Source organism: Equus przewalskii, chromosome 5, assembly GCF_037783145.1.
Source record: "Equus przewalskii isolate Varuska chromosome 5, EquPr2, whole genome shotgun sequence".
Classification (NCBI taxonomy): domain Eukaryota; kingdom Metazoa; phylum Chordata; class Mammalia; order Perissodactyla; family Equidae; genus Equus; species Equus przewalskii.
Genome location: NC_091835.1, coordinates 35868973 through 35878952, shown reverse-complemented (window position 1 = coordinate 35878952; position 9980 = coordinate 35868973). Strand labels below are relative to the sequence as shown.

General features: G+C 37.8%; 1 long non-coding RNA gene across 1 annotated transcript; it reads right to left on the bottom strand.

The window, feature by feature from the left end:
* Positions 1 to 2445: 2445 nt before the first annotated feature.
* LOC139083333 (uncharacterized) lies at positions 2446 to 5810 on the bottom strand. The gene is made up of 3 exons (XR_011539970.1): positions 5259 to 5810; positions 4796 to 4885; positions 2446 to 2712 (listed from the first exon to the last, which is right to left on the bottom strand). It is a non-coding gene; the product is annotated as an uncharacterized lncRNA (long non-coding RNA).
* Between the last annotated feature and the right edge of the window lie 4170 nt (positions 5811 to 9980).

Genomic DNA, 9980 nt, shown 5'->3' with positions numbered 1-9980 from the left:
TGGCATCATTAGCATAAGAGATAACTCCTTTTGAATTTGGAAATTAACCATGGTAAATTATTTGGGTATAAAAATATAAGGGAAATATCCACCCATTGTCCATGAAAAAAACTATTAGGCTATCTTGAATCTCAATTTAGGTCCCAGAGATTGGGTTAAAATTAATATTTTTTAATAAATACATCAGGCGTATCACTAGGCAGGGAGCATCATTGAAGAGCAATGGCTTCTTGGGAAGGAAATTAAGACCAGAACATTGGTGCCCCACACATGAAGATATATGTTTAAGTAACCAAGATTTGGGGGAGAATGATTTGAAAACTATTGTGATTGTAGTGTCCTTTTAGAAAAGTAAGGGAGAGGATGGTTTCCATATTTGGAATTAATTTCTAAAGGGATGAGATCTCAGCATAGTATGTGACCAACGGTAAGCCCTCCTGATCTAGCACCCTGAAGAAACCTCGTAAAGAACAGAAATAGAATGTAGCCAGAGCCATCTTATGGTTTGATCACTAGATTTTCTGCTGAAAGCGAGAAGAGAGCCCCTGTTTGCATTGAATAGGCAACTGAGCCACATTACCTCACAACAATCTTCACCATTCCTGACCTCTTTTATGCTCTCCCTGAGGCGGATGCTGGGAGACAGAGAACTACATTTCCCACAGTCTTACAGGAGGAATCTGAGCTAGGTTCCACCAATGATGGATTCTACTATTCATGGGAGGTTTACTTTGCAGGGGCCTCTGCAAACTGCCAGCCTCGGTGTTGCAGCATCATGACCTTTAGCAGTGGTTTCCGGAGTTTTTTTAAACTTCCTGATGAGGATTTTATAAGCACATAATTTCCTGTAGTAAACCGCTTCCTGCTTTAAATACCTAGAGGGCTTTCTGTTTGATGTCTGATTTTGAGCCCTGGGTCTTCTTGAATTCATTTAACTCTGGGAAGAATTACATTTGGAGAGCGGGGCAATAGGGACTTAGAGTTATATTCTCTCATTTCAACGTAGTGAAACATGAAGAATGAAAAAACATTCGCAAGAACTTTGTTAGGCAAATTAGAAAAGCAAAAGAAATTACCCTCAGTAAGAAATAGTCAGAGACATAGGACATAAAGTAATAGGAAAGACATGTGCAAACCCAGAAATGAAGAAAACAAGAAAAATTATTTAAAATTGTTTTAAACAATCCAGATTTTAAAATAATCAATAAATAACATATAAAAAAAGAGAATAAAAATAAAATAGAAAATAAAAGACAAGCAACGTGACCCCAGAAACTGCAGGAGCATCTGTGAAGAAAAAAAGATACACAAACAAACAGTGACACATACCCCAAAGAAACAGATGCAGACACAAAAGACCAACACCCTGTGGCCATTTTGAATATCATCTTAGTAGACAGCCATACAGTTTTACAAACATCAAAGTGAATTGCGCTTTCAACAGTTCTTCATCACGAAGTATTGTATCGGACAATGAAAAGACTTTCCAGGCTTTTTTAACTTCCCATTCAACGCAGAAAGGCCTCATCCAACTGTTCTGACAGGTTGCACCAGACTTTTCTTTAACATTTCTACTGGCAGGAGTTCCTTTCATCTCAAAACAACCTATTCCATGTCTCCAACCTAAATAAATCTCCCCTCCGTCTACTTCTCCTCCCATCTTCTCCCTTCCTTCCCTTCCCCTACTCCTCCCTCCTTCTCTGTTTCTTTCCTCTACCTCCTCCTCGTCCTCCTTTTTCTTCTATGATCCCTCTCTCTTGCACTCTCTCTCTCCACCTGCCCCAACCCTCCAGTTCCTTATACACCTTTCCAACAGAGGTTTCCACTCAGATTCCTTAATGACCCATCATAACAAAGATTGCACTTGGTTAAGAGAGGTGAATAGAGAGGACAAGCAGGTAAACAGATATATGTCGTAGGTAAAGATGAAGGAGGATTATGTGTGGGAACTTACGTGAAAAGAAAACCTGATGTGGGAGAAGAAAGATAAAAATTAGTTTTGCTTGATAATAAAGAAACAATATTTTGAGGGCCATGAAGTTTTGGGTAGAAAATCTATAACAATTCCTTCCCTATGCATCTCTCTCCATGAAACCATATCTCACTACAAGATGGGAGAGGAGAATGGCACCTGTATAAGAAAACAGTGCAATCAGGACAGAACATTTTATAATATTCAGATGAGTTTGCTGTGTGATCATCTGGGTGGAGAGAGGAAGGGCTCAGCTGTGGTCCTGGATTAAATGTTTGCTTAGTCTTATAGGAACCATGGGCTTTTCCTCCTCTCTATGAATGACTCCACACATTGCTTTAAGAAACTAAAATAGCGTAAGTCATTCACCTAGGATTTCATCTGGAATTAGGAATTTTGAGATTTGGATTGACTACAAGCAGTTGAGTGTAAGAAGATGTAAGTTCAACAAAACATTTCTAGTAACACAGAACTTTTCTGAGAGTCTCAAAATATTTATTTATTTTTTCAGTATAAACGTACATAATAAGGGTCTCAGAAGCCAACACCTGTATAGGATATGATGTCACCAGTGGCTCCTTACAGGCTCAATGACTCTCAAACTGATGGCCCAGGGGTACAGATCTCAGTCTCAGAATCCCTGGGCTCTCTTGCTAACCTCACAAGTAGTGAAGGATCTTTTCCCATCCCATCTTCCTTCCCTCCCAGAACTTCTCTCCTTGGTGACTCCAGGAGACAGCCTGAAACAAGAAGAAAATTCCTTGATTACCCCTATGACCAAGCAGAATGGCAACACCCATTTTAGACAGCAGAAACAATGGAAGAGATGCAAATTATAAAAATTTCTGTACATCATTAAAGACTCAGGACAATTCTGTCAGGATAGAACTATATGACTCTAGACCCAGGGTCTGGGAAAAACTTGTCACAAGAGATTAGTATTTCTTAAGATGAATATACAAGAAATGGAAGGGAAGAAAGCAGAGCTCCAAAATGCTCCTCAGTGACAGACTAAGCTTTTCTTTGTGACTTTATCCTGATTCCCAAAATATCTATGCAGCTAATCCCAACTTTTATAATAGTTGTTATATAAGGGAATTGTTACAGGATCCATAAGTCAACCCTCATCAAAGGGCCCACAACTTTCACCTTACATAGCAAAGAGAAAACAAGAGTTTTCTCAACTGCTAATTAAGAATATTGTAGCTGATATTTTCTACATCCACTCTAATGCTTCTATCTCTAAGTTGCTATAAGTTTATAATAATACTTTCCCCATCTGACCCAAGAAACTATATATCTGTAATGAAAGTCAATCTAGTATATTAGAAGCAATGGTCATCATAAGGTAGGAAATGTCATAAATGTTCATATTTTAGCATCTCATCAGACTCCTCCCACTTTTTTTCACATGCAGAATTAGGGCAAAAGTCACTTGACAATCCATTAAAATAATATTCATATTTGAAAAATATGGTCACAGTAGCACATTTGTGCATCAGTGACTGAGAATGGCGATGGGAGGGGGTGTTAACCACAGAACCCAAGATTTACTCGGCGTCTGTGAGGATACAGAGAAATGACAAAATGCCTTGAAATGGGCAAAGTTGATGCATGAGAGAGATAGGAGCCCGCTTGGACTTTCAACTCTCAGAAAGGATAGCTGTACTTCCCTCAACTTTCCTTGGTCACTTAAAGAGGCCCTAGATGATAACCCTGTGTCTCGTCCTCCTCCATGAGGGAAATACCCCTCTCACTCATTGCTGGAGTGGGAAAGTTTCAGACAAAACCACCCAGTTGACTTGTTTGAAATAATCACTTGGGGTATTGTTGTTCTGACTTTAAGGGCAAACGAGGGTCTCAAAAAGAGTAGCAGAGATGAAGTAGAACATGAATTGGGGAAGTGGAGGCGTTTATACAAATGACTGAGAGTTACAGCAACTTCATGTGAAATTTGAGGCAATTCACTTAACTTTTCTAACTACAAAAATAAATTACATATTCTGATTCATGTAATGGCAATGTTGGGCTACACATTGTGGTTTTTTACAATTAAAACCAGGATAGACTTTATCTTACCTACATCAAAATAACAATAACCTTTTAGAGACAGGCATTTCAATTTTGTGTGAAGAAAATCTGATCAGAGTATCCGTAGCATATAACCTAAAGAAGGAGCGATGTTGTGGGAACAGAGAACTCAAGAATCCAGTGTGTGTTCTCCCTGTGATGTCACAAGGGAACCATAGAATAGCACAAAGGAGAGCAGAGCTGGAGAGGCAAGTCACCTCACTCACGTAATCTTCAGGAATAATGGTCGATGGATGTAGAATGCTCCCGACAAAAAATGAATTTTAGTCTCCCCAAGCTGTTTTTATGATGGTCTCATCTCTACAAAGTCCTCCTGTACTTATCCCTTTCACAGAGTTATAACAAGTGTCTAGAGAAGAGTGACTTTATTTTTCATTGTCTAACATGAAAAAATGGTACCTTAGTAACTGAGTCACTTGAGAGGGAACCTTGATAGAAAGAGAAACATCACAAGTATAGATGAGAAAGAGGAACTTTTCCACCAACAAGAGGCACTAGATAATAAACCTGTGTTTATTATGGAGTTAAGGGTTCAGAATCAAACTTCTCCTTGAAAAAATGTTCTCCCTAGATGGAAGACTCAAAGGTCTTAAGCTAAACAGACCATGAGGGAGCCGTCTGAGATCAAATGTGAGTAGGAGGTTCTCAGCTGTCTCACACGTGGACTGTGGGAGTATAAACTGCCAGCTTATGGCCATATAAACCCAGAGGTAAAGGGAAAAGAATACTCACCTGTCCTTCCCAGATGGCCCATATTCATTTCATTGTTTTCTTTATCCTTATGCACAGCATTACGGAGAGAATACCTGCATCTGAGCAAGACTAAGACAAAGCACGCTGAGTGAGAGACCACCATCTGGAAATCCATATATCCCCAGATTCCACAGGGTTCTCTATATCCTTATACCCGGGCATTGTCAGCTCAGACAGGGCTCCAGCTACTTCCTCATGCTCCACAGGTAAACCAGAAATGGACTTCATAGCCCAGTCCAATCTGTTCCCCCAGGTACTTCTATCATATATAAGCTTATGATTTGTAAGACCTTTAGCACTGGGTCATTGAGACCTTGGAGATGAGAAAAGAGCAGAAATTGTTTTCATGTTCCCCACATTATAATGCATGTCTTCTCCCCCTCCATACACACATTCTCTCATTATAGTTCCCCTGTGCCCTAAGGCACACAGTGGCACTTACATTTCTTTATACGTTGGTCTATCTCAAGTAAAAAGGGAGAGATCATGACAAAGAGAAAAAATACAAAGAGCATAGCAAACAGGGCATAGTGCCAAGGAACACCATTCGGGAATAAACTGGTCCTGGGTTCAAACTCCGCCATTGAGATCTGAGAAAGGAAGTGGAATTCTCTGCCCCAGCTCTCTCATCTCCTAGGTGATCAGGATGATGAAGTCACAGCTTCAGGCACAATAGGAGTGTTGAAGATCTGGGTGGGGATTGGCCAAGCCTCATCCCATATGTGCAACATGGAAACAAGTCATTTCAGGGAGTTTCACTTCTACCACAGCTCCAGTGAACCAAAAGTACTAGATGATCAGGCCAGACCAGCAAGAGGGCAAATTGCTACATGGATAATCAGAATGTGCACCTCACTGCATCAGAACCATATCCATTCACAAAATGAAGGAACTATTTCCCTAGACTTCGTAGCCCCAGAGAGAGTCTTGAATAAATCTGCTGAAATGCAGAACAACATCTAAGTTGAAGGACAAAAATAGGACAGATTTTCCTGAGGAAAGATTTCAGATCCTTCCCTAGAAACTCTGGAATACTGTCTTTGTGTGCTCATTCATGTCAGGAATGTGTGTCACATGGATTGTGGAAATATTTCTGCAGTGCTGTGTATCAGTGGGGAGGGAAGTGTTTATTTTCCAAGATGTGGGTTATGTTGTCTTCTGAACTAAACTAAGCAGGACATTAGCTGCTCTGAATATTACCATTCTCTGAGTATCTCCTAATTCCTAATCTGCCACATAAACTCATCTAACATTTATCAAAGAATTTAGATCAATCGATTCTCCCCCATTCAAAAGAGCACCTGACAGCAGAAGTTGTCTCATGCTTTAAGTCACTTTCCCCAGAGATTCCCAGCCCACTGCCACAGGGAACACTCTGTCCCACTAACCCCCCACCTGCCTACCCCGCCCCCCAGTACACACAATGATCACAATTCCTGGTCTAAACTCAACCTTCTCTAAGGTGATCAGTGCAGAGACAGTGACAAGATGCTCAGGTGCCTCCATAGTCTTTGCCAGCTCCCAAGACCTGTTACATACCATCTCCAGGAGCCTAATCTCTATCTGCCATGAGTATGTGTTTCCTCTCAATGTCCACAAACCCCCTATTTCTCACTCAAAACCGCAAATAGAAATCACTGATACCACAACACTGCCTAAGAACGAAAAATGTGCCCAGTTGCTGGATTGGTCAAGAAATAAGAGGCCTAAATACTGCCCTCTAGGAGCTTCTCATCCAATTGAGGAAACAAAATCCCAGGCAGAAAAGGCAAGTGTCATTAGGGGTCACAATATTTGAGGAATTCTTTATGGAACATTAGAGAGGAAAAATAGCAGTTAAGCAAATGGAACTAAAAGGAATTGATCTCTTGAGGGTCACAGTGACTTCCTGGTTTCAGGAGATGAAAACTGGGGGCCAAGGTGCCCACGTTCCTTTACTGGCTTCATTATTCATTGAATTTCAAAAATTAAAATTCTTCTACTTTTTTTTTAAAAACTTGTCAAGATAAGAATTAACATTTAAAAGGTGAAACAAAAAAAATTGTTGATACTATTTTACTCTTATCATTGCTAATTACCTGCACTAGAATAAAACATACATGATTGTGTTGTTTGTTTTGTGTTGATATCCATACCCAAAAAGGCCCAAGCTTTAGGCCAAAACAATACTCATTGACTCAAGGACATCTTCCTCCTCCCAATAAAGCTCTTTCTTCCTTATGCAGAACACTGTTCAATTTTTTATTCTTTTTTATATAAAGTTTTTCATACAAAAATACAATTTAAATAACCATTAGTGAGAAGGCTTTGAAAAACAGTATGGCATTTGCCTTATCCTTTTAACAAACAGGGGGTTTTAAATCTGAAGCTTTATTTGATGATCCAAAACATAAAAATAAATAATTAAAGGACAATAGGAGAAAAAGTGTTGAAGTGGTACAAGAAAATGGTGGCGAATTCAAAGGCTGCTCATTAAAATCTCTTTAAATTTTATTTTCTTTAGAATTTTATTTTTTTCCAGCTTTATTGAGAAATAATTAACATATAACATTGTGTAAGCTTAAGGTGTACAATGTGATTATTTGATACATGTTTGTATTGTGAAATGATTACAACAATAAGGTTAGTAAACACTTCCATCACCTTATATAATTGCTTTTTTTTCTTCTTGTGTTGAGAACATTTAAGATCTATGTCTCAGCAGCTTTCAAGTACATAATATAGTATTGTTAACTACAACCACCATGCTAACATTCAATTCCCAGAATTTATTCATCTTAAAACTGGGAATTTGTATCCACCAACATCTTCCCATTCTTCCACTCCCTCAGCCCCAAGGAACCACCATTGGCTCTATTTTTTAGAGTTCTGCTTTTTTAGATGCCACACATAAGTGATATCATACAGTATTTGTCTTTCTTTGTCTGACTTATTTCACTTAGCATAATGCTTTCAAGGTCCATCTGTGTTTTCACAAATGGTAGGATTTCTGTCTTTTTTAAGGCTGAATAATATTCCATTGAATACTGATTTCGTCTTTTTCCAGTTTTCTTCTTATTATTGATTTCTCCTTTCACCACATTTTGGTAGGAAGAGATACTTGGTATGAATTCAATTATCTTAAATTTGCGAAGACTTTTTGAGTTCTAACATATGATCTATCCTGGAGAAGATTACGTGTACTATTGAGAAGAATGTATGTTATGCTGCTGTTGGATGGAATGTTCTGTATATATATTTAGGTCCATTTCATCTAAAATACAGTTCAGGTCCAATGTTTCCTTATTTGTTTTCTGTCTGGGTGACCTATCCATTGTTAAAAGTAGAGTATTGAAGTCCCCTGCTATTATTGTAGTCTATTTCTCTCTTCAGATCTGTATTTGCTTAAATACTTAGGTACTCCAATGTTGGGTGCATATATATTGGCAATTGTTACATCCTCTTGATGAATTGATCCGTCATCACTATATAATGACCTTTTCTGTCTCTTGTTACAGTTTTGGCTTATAGTCTACTTTGATATAAGTATAGCTACCCTGCTCTCTTTTGTTTCCATTTGCATGGAATATCTTTTTCTATCCTTTCACTTTCAGCCTATGTATTTCCTTAAAGTTGAAGTAAGTCTCTTGTAAGCAGTATCCAGTTGGTTCTTGTTTTTTTATCCATCCAGCCACTCTGTGCCCTTTGATCAGAGAATTTAACTATTTACATTTAAAGTAATGATTGACAGGTAAGGACTTATTAATGTCATATTATTAGTTGTTTTCTGGATATTTTATAGTTCTCTTGTCCCTTTCTTCTTCTTTTGCTATATTCCCTTATAAAGCAAAGATTCCATAGTGGCATGATTTGATTCCCTTCTCTGCATCTTTTGTCTATCCTTCTATAGGTTTGCTTTGTGGTTACCATGAGTCTTACATAAAACATCTTATGGATATGTCTATTTTAAGCTGATAATTTAACTTCAATCACATACAAAAACTTTATCCTTTTACTCCACCACCCCATTTTGTTTTTGATGTCACACTTTACTCTTTATATCGTGTATCCATTAACAAATTATTGTAGCAATAGTCCTTCTAATACTTTTATCCTTTAACCTTTACGTTAGAGTTGAGTAGTTAACACACTACTATATTACATTATTAGAGTATTCTGAATCTCACTATATACGACCTTACCGGTGTGTTATATTTTTATAAGTTTTCATGTTGCTAATTAGCATCCTTTCATTTCAGCTTGAAGAACTCATTTCAGAATTCTTGTAAGGCAGATTTAGAGATGATGAACTCCCTAAGCTTTTGTTTACCTGTGGAAATATTTTTCTCTCATTCGTTTCTGAAGGATAACTTTGCCAAGAGTGTATTCTTTGTGGCAGTTTTATCCTCTTAGTACTTTGATTATATTATCCCACTCTTTTCCTGGCTTGTAAGATTTCTACTGAAAAATCTAATGAAAGCTTTACTGGGTTCCCTTATTTATGTCAGGATTTTTTTCTCTTGCAGCTTTTAAAATTCTTTCTTTGTCTTCAATTTTAGACCATGTTATAATGTATCTTGGAGAAGATTGTTTGGACTTGAAATTATGGAGACTTATGAGCTTCGTGAACTTGGAGTCAAAATCTCTCCCCAGAGCTGGAAAGTTTCAGCCAATATTTCTTTAAATAAGCTTTCTGCCTCTTTCTCCCCCTCTTCTCCTTATGGGACTCTAATAATATGGAGACTGTTTCTTCTAATAACGTTCCATAATTCATGTAGGCTTTCTTCACTCTTTTTCATTGTTTTTTCTTTTTTCTCTTCTGGATAATTTCAGATAACCTGTTTTCTAGTTCATTAATTCTGTCATCTGCTTGGTTGAGTCTGTTATTCAAGCTCTCTATTGAATTCTTCAGTTCAGTCATTGTATTCTTCAACTCTAAGATTTCTGTGTGTTTTTTGATGGTTTCTTTTTCTTTGTTCAACTTTTCCTTTTGTTCATATATTGTTTTCCTAATTTTGTTTACTTGTCTATCTGTGTTTCTTGTAGTTCATGAATTTCTTTAAGAGGATTTCTCTGCGTTCTTTGTAAGAGAGTTCATAGATCTTCATTTCTTTAGTTTCAGTCACTGGAGCTTTATTTTCTTCCTTTTGTGGTGTCATGTTTCCTTGATTATTCATGACCCTTG